Source organism: Dermochelys coriacea, chromosome 2 (genome assembly GCF_009764565.3).
Source record: "Dermochelys coriacea isolate rDerCor1 chromosome 2, rDerCor1.pri.v4, whole genome shotgun sequence".
In the NCBI taxonomy this organism is placed as follows: domain Eukaryota; kingdom Metazoa; phylum Chordata; order Testudines; family Dermochelyidae; genus Dermochelys; species Dermochelys coriacea.
In genome coordinates this window covers 190,168,637-190,183,346 of record NC_050069.1, presented here as the reverse complement: position 1 = coordinate 190,183,346, position 14,710 = coordinate 190,168,637, and the positions used below count along the sequence as shown (strand labels likewise).

Below are 14,710 nucleotides of genomic sequence, written 5' to 3'. Positions count from 1 at the left end.
AGGTGTCTCCCAACCCCTAATATTCTATGATCTTACAAAACTGGGTGACTGTGCAGCAAAATGACATTTGAAATTCAACACCGATAAGTACAAAGTAATACATATTGGAAAAAATAATCCCAAATACATATATGGGTGTAGGGAGGTGATGGAACCGCCTTCTGTCATAACCAAACAGCTAAGGGTAGCCTAGAATTCTTCCTTACCTGTAAGGGGTTAAGAAGCTCAAATAACCTGGTTGGCACCTGACCAAAAGGACCAATGGGGAAAGAAGATAGTTTCAAATCTTGGGGGGGGGGGGGGGGAGAAAAGAGGCTTTGTTATGAGTGTTCTCTTGGGAAGCAGAGAAGCATCAGGTCAGAAAACTCCTTCTCCTATAAACCATCCTAAAAGTCTCTCGTATTACAAAAATTGTAAGTAAAAGTCAGGCAAGGCGTGTTAGATTATCTTTTGTTCTGCTTGTGAATTTTTCCTTTGCTGGAGGGAGGTTTATTCCTGTTTTTTGTAACTTTGAAACTAAGCCTAGAGGAAGTTCTGCTGTGTTTTTGAATCTTTTGTTACCCTGGATAGTTATTTTCCATCCTGATTTTACAGAGGTGATCTTTTTTTCTTTTTTTTTTTAAATAAAATCCTTCTTTAAGAACCTGACTGATTTCTCTATTGTCCTAAGACCCAGGGGTTTGGGTCTGTGATCAATTTGTAACCAACTGGTTAGGATATTATTCTCAAGCCTCCCCAGGAAAGGGGGTGTAAGGGCTTGGGGGGATATTTTGGGGGAATAGGAACTCCAAAAGATCCTTTCCCTTATTCTTTGTTAAATCACTTGGTGATGGCAGCGTACCCTCCAAGGGCAAAGAATTTGTGCCTTGGGGAAGTTTTAACCTAAGCTGATAGAAATAAGCTTAGTAGTCTTTCATGTGGGTCCCCACATCTGTACCCTAAAGTTCAGAGTGGGGAGGAAACCCTGACACCTTCCTTTGAAGTTTTTAAGGTCAGGCTTGACAAAGCCCTGGCTGGGATGATTTAGTTGGGGATTGGTCCTGCTTTGAGCAGGGAGTTGGACTAGATAACCTCCTGAGGTCCCTTCCAACCCTGATATTCTATGATAATGATGAGTGCTAACAGCTAATTTAGAACCCAAGGAAGATCTTGGAGTCACTGTGCATGTTCTCTAAAAACCTATCCTGAAAGATGATCCCTCACTCTCTCTTGTGAGACAGACCAGTCCTCGCTTACAGACAGCCCCACAACCTGAAGCAAATACTCACCAGCAACCACACTCACCAGCAACCACACACCACACAACAAAAACACTAACCCAGGAACCTATCCTTGCAAAAAAGCCCAATGCCAACTCTGTCCACATATCTATTCAAGTGACATCATCATAGGACTTAATCACACCATCAGGGGCTCGTTCACCTGCACATCTACCAATGTGATATATGCCATCATGTGCCAGCAATGCCCCTCTGCCATGTACATTGGCCAAACCAGATAGTCTCTATGCAAAAGAATAAATGGACACAGATCTGACATCAAGAATCATAACATTCAAAAACCAGTAGGAGAACACTTCAACCTCTCTGGTCACAAAGGTGGCAATTTTGCAACAGAAAAGCTTCAAAAACAGACTCCAAAGAGAAACTGCTGAATTTGAATTGATTTGCAAGCTAGATACCATTAACTCAGGCTTGAATAGAGACTGGGAGTGGCTGGGTCATTACACTAATTGAATCTATTTCCCCATGTTAAGCATCCTTACACCTCTTGTCAACTGTCTGAAATGGGCCATCTTGATTATCACTACAAAAGTTGTTTTCTCCTGCTGATAATAGCTCATCTTAATTTAATTAGCCTCTTAGAGTTGGTCTGGCAATTTCCACCTTTTCATATTTTCTGTATGTATATATCTCTATCCTCGTACTACATGTTCCATTCTATGCATCTGATAAAGTAGGCTGTAGCCCACAAAAGCTTATGCTCAAATAAATTTGTTAGTCGCTAAGGTACCACAAGTACTCCTTTTCTTTTTGCAGATACAGACTAACATGGCTGCTACTCTGAAACCTGTCACCATGAATACTGTGTTCAGTTCTGCTGGCCCCATCTCAAAAAGGATATATAGAGCATGGGTTCTCAAAATGGGGTTGGAACCCAACAAGGGTCACAAAGTTATTACATGGAGGGTCACAAGCTGTCAGCCTCCACCCCAAACCTCTCTTTGCCTCCAGCATTTATAACGGTGTTAAATATATTAAAAAGTGCTTTTCATTTATAAGGGGGGAGGGGTCACACTCGGAGGCTTGCTATCTGAAAGGGTTCACCAGTACAAAAGTTTCAGAACCACTGATACAGAGGAACTGGAAAGACAACAGAGATAATCACGAGTATGGTATGTCTTCAGTATAAAGACAGACAAAAAAAGATTAGGCCTGTTCATCTTAGAGGAAAAAAAAATGATGATTAAGGGGGAAATGTGATCTATAATCTATAAAATCATGAATGGTGTGGAAAGAGTGAATAGAGAAGTGTTATTTATTTATTTATTTTTTATTTCTCTCTCTCTCTCACACACACACCAAAAACCAGGGATCACTCAATAAAATTAACAGACAGCACGTTTAACACAAATAAGAGGAAGTATTTTTTTCACACAGCACACAATTAACCTGTGGGATGTTGTGATGGCCAAAAGTATAATTAGGTTAACAAACAAAACAAACAAAAAAACTACTAGATAAGGGGACAGCTCCGTCAATGGCTATTAGTCAAGATGGTCAGGGATGCAACCCCATGCTCGAATGACCCTAAACCTCTGACTACCAGAAGCTGGGAAGGAAATACAGGTTGGAACATTCCAGCTACACTGTTCTGTACACCCCCACAAAGCTCAGGTACAGGTCACTGTTGGAGACAGGATACAGAGCCAGATGAACAGTTGGTCTGACCCAATATGGCAGTTCTTACATTCTTTGTAATTTCACATGCTGAATTTGAGGGTGGTAATGTGCATTATAGGGGGGAGGGGGGAAGAAAACAGTTACACACGGAGTTTTAATTATGTTGATTTTACTGAAAAGAGTATTGGTGTTTTCTGATAAAAACCAGAGACATGGTGAGGTTAGCTCTTTGATGCTATGACGACAATTAAAGAAAGCACTGTATTCAATATCACTTAAGAATCCTTTTACCCTTCTATGCCCAAACCTTTACTTCTGTAATTGATGTATATCATAATGCTTAACGTTACTCTAATGCAGGAAATTCCTCAATGCCATCCTCTAAATATTGCAATAAAAATAAAATTAAAAAAAGCACATCCTGTTCTATGCAATAATGTATACAATGTACTCAAAGTACCATCAAGATGGACTCTGAAAATGGGGACAAATAGAGATTTAGTGTTTACACAGCACTCTGAAGATGTACAATTTTAAGTATTAGTACTATAGCAGGTTATTTCAACACTGCATAGTTCTCAGATATTCCAAGTTAACAGGAGTTCTAATTGAACATTAGAAACACTTGTTTATCTACAGGCTCTCCCCTTATTTGTGTATTCCATTTAATGAGAGTCTAGTAACCTACAATATTTTCTGGGGACAGCGGGGGAGGAGGCAAAAAACAAAAAGTAAAAGTATACAGTCCCAAAAAGTCTCTAGTATCAAGCTAGTGGGAACTAAGTGTAAAGAAAAGCCAACCACACAACAAAAGTGCTACTTACATATTTTATATTAAGTCCAATAAAAGTCAAATTTAACATTCAAATATTTCTTGATCAAGTTGTATCTTCCTCAGGCCTGGATCACAGTAGTACTACGATTACCACTTATCTTTATCAAGAAAGAGATGCAGGCAGTTTCCCTCCATTGACACCAATTTCACCCTGCAGGCAGACTATAATAATCTGACGTGCAGTTCCAATTAACTAACTGCCATTCTAAAGACACTTCTAGTTGTTACTAGATGCTGGTTCATGAAGTACTTTCAGAAGTATGGAAGTCTAGTATGTGTATAAAAGGGAAAGATGAGGTTAGGGTCAAAGCCTGGAAAATCCACTTATAATTGGGAAGTGACCAGTTTTCCCTGGCAAAACACAGGGACTTAAGTCAACTTCTGCAGAAATTGCAAATCAAGTTTCTTGCACTAAAGCCCTGGTCTACATTAGGCGTTGAGGTCGAATTTAGCAGCGTTAAAATCGATGTAACCCTGCACCCGTCCACATGACGAAGCCCTTTTTTTCGACTTAAAGGGCTCTTAAAATAGATTTCCTTACTTCACCCCCAACAGGATTAGTGCTGAAATCAGTTTTGCTGGGTCAAATTTGGGGTACTGTGGATGCAATTAGACGGTATTGGCCTCCGGGAGCTATCCCAGAGTGCTCCATTATGACCGCTCTGGACAGCATTCTCAACTCAGATGCACTGACCAGGTAGACAGGAAAAGGCCCGCAAACTTTTGAATTTCAATTTCCTGTTCGGCCAGTGTGGCAAACTGGAGGTGACCATGCAGAGCTCAATCAGTAGAGGTGACCATGATGGAGTCCCAGAATCGAAAAAGAGCTCCAGCATGGACTGAACAGGAGGTACGGGATCTGATCGTTGTATGGGGAGAGGAATCTGTGCTATCAGAACTACGTTCCAGTTTTCAAAATGCCAACACATTTGTGAAAATCTCCCAGGGCATGAAGGACAGAGGCCATAACAGAGACCCAAAGCAGTGCCGTGTGAAACTTAAGGAGCTGAGGCAAGCCTACCAGAAAACCAGAGAGGCGAACAGCTGCTCCGGGTCAGAGCCCCAAACATGCTGCTTCTATGATGAGCTTCATGCCATTTTAGGGGGTTCAGCCACCACTACCCCAGCCGTGTTGTTTGACTCCTTCAATGGAGATGGAGGCAATACGGAAGCAGGTTTTGGGGACGAGCAAGATGATGATGATGAGGTTGTAGATAGCTCACAGCAAACAAGCGGAGAAACCGGTTTTCCCTGACAGCCAGGAACTGTTTCTCACCCTGGACCTGGAGCCAGTACCCCCCAAACCCACCCAAGGCTGCCTCCCAGACCCGCCAGGCGGAGAAGGGACCTCTGGTGAGTGTACCTTTTAAAATACTATACAAGGTTTAAAAGCCAGCATGTTTAATGATTAATTTGCCCTGGCATTCGTGGCTCTCCTGGATATACTCCCAAAGCCATTGCAAAAAGTTTCTGGGGAGGGCAGCCTTATTCCATCCACCATGATAGGATACTTTACCACTCCAGGCCAGTAGCACGTACTCGGGAATCATTGTAGAACAAAGCATTGCAGTGTATGTTTGCTGGCGTTCAAACAACATCCGTTCTTTATCTCTCTGTATCCTCAGGAGAGTGATATCATTCATGGTCACCTGGTTGAAATAGGGTGCTTTTCTTAAGGGGACATTCAGAGGTGCCTGTTCCTGCTGGGCTGTTTGCCTATGGCTGAACAGAAATGTTCCCCGCCGTTAGCCACGCGGTGGGGGGAGGCAAAATGGGACCTTGTAACGAAAGCACATGTGCTATGTACATAATGTTAACAGCAAGGTTTACCATGAAAGAGTGTACCCATCGTTCTATAAAATGTGTCTTTTCAAATACCACTGTCCCTTTTTTCCTCCACCAGCTGCATGTGTTTCAAGGATCACAGGATCTTCTCCTTCCCAGAGGCTAGCAAAGATTAGAAGGCGAAAAAAAAAACGCACTCGCGATGAAATGTTCTCTGAGCTCATGCTGTCCTCCCACATTGATAGAGCACAGACGAATGCGTGGAGGCAGACAACGTCAGAGTGCAGAAAAACACAAAATGACCGGGAAGAGAGGTGGTGGGCTGAAGAGAGGCCTGAAGCTGAAAGGTGGTGGCAGCATGATGAGAGGAGGCAGGATTCAATGCTGAGGCTGCTGGAGGATCAAACTAATATGCTCCAGTGTATGGTTGAGCTGCAGGAGACAGTAGGAGCACAGACCGTCACTACAGCCCCTGTGTAACCAACCGCCCTCCTCCCCAAGTTCCATAATCTCCTCACCCAGACGCCCAAGAACGCAGTGGGGGGGGGCGTCCGGCCACCCAGCCACTCCACCCCAGAGGATTGCCCAAGTAACAGAAGGCTGGCATTCAATAAGTTTTAAAGTGCTGTGTGGCCTTGTCCTTCCCTCCTCCACCACCCCTCCTGGGTTACCTTGGTAATTATCCCCCAATTTGTGTGATGAATTAATAAAGAATGCATGAACGAGAAGCAGCAATGACTTTATTGCCTCTGCAAGTGGTGATCGAAGGGAGGTGGGGAGGGTGGTCAGCTTACAGGGAAGTAGAGCGAACCAAGGGGCTGGGGATTTCATCAAGGAGAAACAAACAGAACTTTCACACTGTAGCCTGGCCAGTCATGAAACTGGTTTTCAAAGCTTCTCTGATGTGCACTGCACCCTCCTGTGCTCTTCTAACCGCCCTGGTGTCTGGCTGTGTGTAACCAGCAGCCAGGCGATTTGCCTCAACCTCACACCCCGTCATAAACGTCTCCCCCTTACTCTCACAGATATTGTGGAGTGCACAGCAAGCAGTAATAACAGTGGGAATATTGGTTTTGCTGAGGTCTAACTGAGTCAGTAAACTGCACCAGCGCGCTTTTAAATGTCCAAATGCACATTCTACCACCATTCTGCACTTGCGCAGCCTGTGGCTGAACAGCTCCTGACTACTCTACAGGCTGCCTATGTACGGCTTCATGAGCCATGGCATTAAGGGGTAGGCTGGATCTCCAGGCATTTCAGGATCTCCAGGCATTTCAACATCCCCAACCGTTATTTTCTGGGCTGGGAAGAAAGTCCCTTCCTGCAGCTTTTGAAACAGACCAGAGTTCCTGAAGATGCGAGCGTCATGTACCTTTCCCGGCCATCCCACATTGATGTTGGTGAAACGTCCCTTGTGATCCACCAGTGCTTGCAGCACTATTGAAAAGTACTCCTTGCGGTTTATGTACTCGCTGGCTTGGTGCTTCGGTGCCAAGATAGGGATATGGGTTCTGTCTATGGCCCCACCACAGTTAGGGAATCCCATTGCAGCAAAGCCATCCACTATGACCTGCACATTTCCCAGGGTCACTACCCTTGATATCAGGAGATCTTTGATTGTGTTGGCTACTTGCATCACAGCAGCCCCCACAGTAGACTTGTCCACTCCAAATTGATTCCTGACTGACCAACAGCTGTCTGGAATTGCAAGCTTCCACAGGGCTATTGCCTGTGCTATCGCTTCTCAACTGTGAGGGCTGCTCTCATCTTGGTATTCTTGTGCCTCAGGGCAGGGGAAAGCAAGTCACAAAGTTCCATGAAAGTGCCCTTACGCACGTGAAAGTTTTGCAGCCACTGGGAATCGTCCCAGACCTGCAACACTAAGCGGTCCCACCAGTCTGTGCTTGTTTCCCGGGCCCAGAATCGGCATTCCACCGCATGAGCCTGCCCCATTAGCACCAAGATGCCCACATTGCCAGGGCACGTGCTTTGAGAGAAGTCTGTGTCCACGTTCTCATCACTCTCGTGACCGCGCTGACGTCGCCTACTCACCCGGTTTCACTTTGCCAGGTTCTGGTGCTGCATATACTGCTGGATAATGCGTGTGGTGTTTAATGTGCTCCCAATTGCCAAAGTGATCTGAGCGGGCTCCATGCTTGTCGTGGTATGGCGTCTGCACAGAAAAAAGGCGCGGAATGATTGTCTGCTGTTGCCCTGACAGAGGGAGAGGCAACTGATGACATGGCTTACAGGGTTGGCTTACAGGGAATTAAAATCAACAAAGGGGGTGGCTTTGCAAGAAACTGAATGGCCGCCTCAAGGATAGAACTCAAAACCTCAAGGATAGAACTCAAAACTGTGTTTAGCAGGCCGTTGATTTCACAGAGGGAGGGAGGGAGGAGAAAATGAATACAAAACAAATCTGGTCTATTTCTTGTTTTGAAGCACTTCATCTATCTTTATACATCTTGCTGGCAGCACATGTGCAGTATGACCGCTAGCCATCGTCACCTCTTGGGTGCTCGGCAGAAGACGATGGCCAGCAGTCATACTGCACTGTCTTCTGCTAGCTGCAGATTAAAAGACAGTGCACTGCCAATAGGACTCAATCACCATGAGACGAAACAAGGGAAATGACCTGGCTGAGTCACTCCCATGTTTGCCCAGGCGCCTGGTTAAAAGAGCACCCAGGACTACATCGACGATGGCTACCAGTCATGCTGCACTGTCTGCTGCCAAAAGGCAATAAACTGCTGCTGTGTAGCAATGCAGTACCACGTCCGCCAGCACCCAGGAGACATACGGTGACGGTTAGCTGAGCAGGCTCCATGCTTGCCCTGGTATGGAGTCTGCACAGGTAACTCAAGAAAAAAGGAGCAAAACGCTTGTCTGCCCTTGCTTTTACGGCGGGAGGGAGGGAATGGGGGCCTGACGATATGTACCCAGAACCACCCGCGACAATGTTTTGGCCCCATCCGGCACTGGGATTCCTATCCAGAATTCAAATGGGCGGTGGAGACTACAGGAACTGTGGGATAGCTACCCACAGTGCAAAGCTCCGGAAGTCGACGGTTGCCTCGGTACTGTGGACACAGTCCGCTGACTACATACACTTAGAGCATTTGTGTGGGGAGACACACACACACACACACACACACACACACACACGACTGTATAAAAATGCTTTCTAAAAATGCTTTCTACAAAACCGACTTCTATAAATTTGACCTAATTTCGTAGTGTAGACATACCCAAAAAGACTGAAGAAAAACTTTCATGTGAACCAAAATAAAAGGATAAATATTATCAGAGCCTGCAGACTTTGGAAGCAGACAGATATTAACCAAGCTGATCAGTTTTACTGCTACTCCTAAGGTTCTCAGTCACTGACAAGATTCATGTTGATTTCATGCTGCCCCTGTTTGGGAAAACTCAGCAGAGGCAAGTACTGGAGTTACTAAGGGTAAACAGACCTTAAAAAGTGACACAGGGAGGGTAGTTGCAATAGATACCACTTCTCCCCGGTTCACCTCTAAAAATGGAGAAAGACAGTAAACCGAAACACAGAAGACTTGTTGCCCACAGAGAGTCTCACATCTTGTCAATAACCATCGGTGCAGCTCCACCAGTGGAATGCTAACATAGATAGGGTTCAGACAGACACTAGTGTTTTTACCAATGTCATTTAGATCTGATCTGAGCAGTGGTAGATGACATCGTAATAGAGTATAGTTGTTCCCCCATCTACCTTTGTGCTGAGATCACTGCTTGGAATAGTGGAATATTCCCCAAAGTAATTTTCCTCTTCCAGCAGCTTTGGAGGAGGATGCTGGGGAACCAGTTTCAAACTTAGGGCCAGAACCTGCAATTGCAAAGCACCATAACATTCAATGGGGCTCCACACAGAATCATGAGTCTACCTATAAAGGTCCAGTTGCAGGATTTGGCCCTTAGAGAGCTGCTAGTGAGAGGCTGATACAAGATCCCACTAGGAACTGGCAGGAAGTTTAAATTAGGCTTCTCACATGGACATTATCTCTAGACATTGCTAGACTTGTAAATGTAACCCATCAGACCACAGGTGTCTACCAAGTATTTTAAAACTTGGAATAGGGCCCCATTCTGCTGGGGAATTTATCAATAACTTGTTCCAGAGGAAGAACAATCTGTCTTCCATTCACAGGGGAGATATTTCAACTCCAAAATTAGCTGATCAACACCCAGAGTTATCACTTAGAAAAGTCCATTTCCCTATAGTCAACGGGGGGGTTGGGCTCAGAGATCCATATTACTATTATGTTTTTATCATGTCATGTCAAATTGGTTCCAGAATGCTAACATCCTTATACCCACATGGGTAGAAAATGAATAGATGTTAATACAGGCAATACATCCCCCTGCAGGTGTGCTTGGTTCCTCGCTTTGTCCAGTAGAGAAAAATAAGGAGCCTACAAGAATGGTGGCCTCCCAAAGGGTCTAAGTTATCCTAGCTAAAAAAGTATCAATTTCATCCTTGCTGTCATGCAAAAGCATCTGATGGGGTAACCCAGACTTGCAAATTGGGAAAGAAACCTATAATTTGGAGGAACAGGCTGAGCAAGGGCATCATATGCATTTTCCAATTAGTCAAGGATGAGACCTTTGTGTCTTTTCTAACCCTGAAGCAATACTATTCATATTAACAATAAGGGGGAAGAAACGGAAACCAAAATAGGGAAAGAACAGGTTACAGAATATTTAGACAAAATTAGATGTATTCATATCAGCAGGTCCTGGTGAAATTCATCTTATTTAAGGAACTGCAGAAAATCTCAGAACCATTAGCAATTATCTCTGAAAACTCACGGGGGATAGTGGACATCCCAGAAGACTGGAAAAGGGCAAACATTCCCCTTTTTAATGCCCCTATAGGTACTAAGAGGACCTGTGGAATTATAGACCAGTCAGCTTAACATTGATACCTAGAAAGATACTGGAACAAGGTATTAAACAATCTGTTTATAAGCAATTGGAGGGCAATAAGGTTATAAGGAATAGCCAGCATAGATTTGTCAAAAACAAATCATGCCAAACCAACCTAATTTCCTTCATTGACAGCATTACTGGATGGGTGGAAGCAATAGTACGTGATGTATCTTGATTTTAGTAAGACTTTTCACAAAATCCCACATGACATTCTCATAAGCAAATTAGAGAAATGTGGTCCACATTAAAATTACTATAAAGCAGGTGCACAGCTGGCTGAAAGACTGTACTCAAAAAGTTAAAGATTTGCTGTGAGGCTGGGAGAACATATCTAGTGGGGTCCTTCAGGAGCAATTTCTGGGCCTGGAAAAATCAGTATTTTCCTTAATGATTGGATAACAGAATGGCAAGTACGCTTATAAAATCTGTAGGTGACACAATGCTGGAAAGGGTTGCAAGCACATTGAAGTACAGGATTAGAATTCAAAAGGACCGTAACTTGGAGAATTGGTCTGAAATCAACAAAATTCAATAAAAGACAAGTGCAAAGTACTTCACTTAGGAAGGCAAAAATCAAATGCACATCTATAAAATGAGGAATAACCGGCTAGGTGGTAGCACTGCTGAATAGGATCTGGAAGTTATACTGGATCACAAATTGAATCTGAGTAAACAACATGATGCAGCTGTGCAAAATGAAAATATTCTGGGGTGTTTTAACAGAAAAGTAGTATGTCAGACATAGGAGGTAATTGTCCTGCTCTGCTTGGCACTGGTGAGGCCTCAGCTGGAGTACTGTATCCAATTTTGGGTACCAAAGTTTAGGAAATATGTGGAAAAATTGGACAGAGTATAGAGGATAGTAACAAAAATGATAAAAGGTTTAGAAAACCTGTCTTGTGAGGAAAGGTTAAAAAATCTGGACATACTTAGTCTTGAAAAGACTGAGGAGGGACCCAATAATGGTCTTCAAATATATTAAGGGCTGCTATAATGAGGACTGTGATCAATTGTTCTATACTTCTTGTCCTGCCTTCAGTGGATGTAATGTGCTTAACCTGAAACGAGGCAATTTTAAATTAGATATTAGGAAAGACTTAACTATAAGGGTAGTTAAGCTCTGGAATAGGCTTCCAAGGGACACTGTTGAATCACCATCATTGAAGGTTTTTAAGAACACCTGTCAGGGATGGGCTAGGTTTACTTGGTCCTACCTCAGTGCTGTGGCATGAACTTGACCTCTCAAGGTCCCTTCCAACCCTACATTCCTGATATGACCTGCCACCCTCAATGGCCTAGCAGTACTTGCAACTAAGACAACTGCTAACAAATCAGTTTGGTCCAGATGCTGTAGGACTGCCAGAGGCCCCGGAGCTACTGGGTACTTTAGAAATGCTTCACAGACTATCCAGGCCTACGTCCACTATGTATGCGTTACTACTGAAGAAGAACTCCACTAATCTGGAGTTCTTTGCGAAAGCATGGAAAGGAGAGTTATCACAGCCCTTAGAAGATCCCTAATGGCAGGGCATATTACAGAATGTTAAAAATGGTCCTGTGGATCTCAAGCTATGCCTGATATAACAAAAGATTCTATTCAAAATGTATTGCATCCCAGAGGTTGTGGAAGACAGGGGGGCACTGTCTTCAGATGCTGTGCGTGCTGTAATAAAGAAAAAGGAGCCCTCATGCATATGTTATGGGACTGTCCAACAGTCAGACACCATGGAAAGAGGGGGACACAAGAGTAAAAAAAAAAAAAAAAAAAAAAAAAAAAAAATAGTGCTTGGCTTCAGCAACCAAATCTCAGCTGAAGTTATATCATAGGTTATGTGCCTACTGCGATGGGTTCAACTTCACCACAAATATTTTAGTTCTTGAGGGCTGTAATGTTCATCAAGCATATAATTTTACAAAAAAGGAGGAGTAGACTTATGCCAATAATAGAGCAGTGGCATTCAGACCTGTCTGAGCTAGCAGCCAAAGAAACAATAGCTTATCAGTGTAGAAAACTATTATGAGAATTCAAAGAAATGAGGTCTCTATTTCTTAATATACTTGGATAAAGAATGCTGAGATAGGCTTAAAAAAAAAAAAAGAGGAGGGGAAGAGGGAAAGGAAAAGTGGAGAGGTCAAGTGGAATGCCGTTTTTAGCTATTTGAATATCTCTATTGTTATTATCCCCCCTTAACATGTTGTGTCTGTGTAATATTGTCTGATTTTGTACTGTATTATCTTGCAGCTTTGACAAGCGTATAGTTACATAATTTTATTGGCTATCCTGTGAAATGTGTGATGTTTGTAACATACTAGCTATAAGTAGCTGTAATTCCATCTATATTTTTTGGATGTGAAAATCAATCACATTAGCTCAGCATTCTTTTTAAATAAAGCGACAAATATTGGCCACCACCATACGCTAGAAACATCATGCATCCACTCCCCTTAACGTTTAGTCTTGAGTCAAGAGGTGTAATTGCTTGCCCCACCCCCAACCAAAGCAGAGTTCTGGGAACTTCTAGAAAATTTCTTAATTCAATGGCTTATGCCAACTGTAAGTCACCAATCTGTCCTCCTCTACACAAAAACAAAAACCACACAAGTTTGGCTCTCTTTTTTTTCTTTTTAAATATACTCCTTTCTGGTCAGACCAGGCCCTCCCTCCACAGGATTAAAATGACTAATTATAAGGAGGTAGTTTTGTTACTGTTTTTCTATGATAGATACTACGTAAATATTTGGCAGTAAGATTTTTGCTAATCAGGCAGAAATCTTCAGTACAGACCTCACTGAATAATTCTCAGTGGATTTCTCCCAGTATTTGTGTAGCTTTTCACAGCCATCAAGGAGGTGGCATATCTAAGGGACTCACTCAAGAAGGAAAGAAAGAAGCCAAGAAATTGTGCTATGAAGCAAATAATTGATACAGGCTTTGATTCTGAAGATACCTGCAGATTCTTCCCGCAAGTAACATTTATCTGATCAACCTTGAAAACTTAGGTTTACATTACAGCCTTACAAAGCTGATTTACCATCCCAAGCATGTCATTCTGCTTATTCATCCTCCCAATGAGGGTAATAACAATAATGAAAAGAAAGTTTGTCAACCTGAAGTACATTTTTTGATTAGTGAGCAAGCAAGTAGAATTTTGTGAAACTGTTTTTTGATAACTGGAATCGGGAATTTTATCAATAATGGTCCATCCAATGAAACCCTGCTACAGTGAATATACGTGGACTTCCTTTCTACTAGATTAAAGTCCTTGTAGTACAGAATGAACCCCAAATGTTGTTAATTGCAGGTTAACAGTAATTTTCATGGAAATATTTTTAACCAAAGCATTTTTATCTGTTCCAGTTGAAAATGGATATCAACTCAGAATTACATCATATAAAAATATTTTGTTGTGTGGATGCAATTTTTTAAGAAGTTGAATACAATATAATTTATGTTGCTCAAGTTTAGGAAGGAAACAAACCTTCTTTGAATAGTAAATGATTTTCCCATGACTAACATTAATTTAAGAACTTTGATGTGAATTTAAGACTAACTACAAAACATCAAAAAGTTTCTTTGAGGCACTCTGCAAACATACCTGCTTCCTAGTATATTCTGTTCAACAGTCTTTAAGACTCAGTGATCACTATGACAGGTTTCAGAGTAGCAGCCGTGTTAGTCTGTATTCGCAAAAAGAAAACGAGTACTTGTGGCACCTTAGAGACTAACAAATTTATTAGAGCATAAGCTTTCGTGAGCTACAGCTCACTTCATCGGATGCATTTGGTGGAAAAAACAGAGATTTATACACACACACACAGAACATGAAACAATGGGTTTATCATACACGCTGTAAGGAGAGTGATCACTTAAGATAAGCCATCACCAGCAGCAGGGGGGGGGGAGGAGGAAAACCTTTTATGGTGACAAGCAAGGTAGGCTAATTCCAGCGGTTAACAAGAATATCAGACGAACAGTGGGGGGTGGGGTGGGAGGGAGAAATACCATGGGGAAATAGAAAAGGAGTACCGGTGGCACCTTAGAGAGACTAACAAATTTATTAGAGCATAAGCTTTCGTGAGCTACAGCTCACTTCATCGGATGCATGTAGCTCACGAAAGCTTATGCTCTAATAAATTTGTTAGTCTCTCTAAGGTGCCACCGGTACTCCTTTTCTTTTTGCGAATACAGACTAACACGGCTGCTACTCTGAAACATGGGGAA

The 14,710-nt window shown here is 42.7% G+C and overlaps 1 protein-coding gene and 1 long non-coding RNA gene across 3 annotated transcripts in view; both read right to left on the bottom strand.

The window, feature by feature from the left end:
- Window positions 1–14,710, bottom strand: part of SACM1L (SAC1 like phosphatidylinositide phosphatase) — a 72,000-nt gene that overhangs the window by 47,207 nt on the left and 10,083 nt on the right. The window lies entirely within an intron of this gene.
- Window positions 2,274–14,134, bottom strand: LOC122458923. Its single transcript, XR_006279264.1, has 2 exons — window positions 8,785–14,134; window positions 2,274–4,157 (listed from the first exon to the last, which is right to left on the bottom strand). It is a non-coding gene; the product is annotated as an uncharacterized LOC122458923 (long non-coding RNA).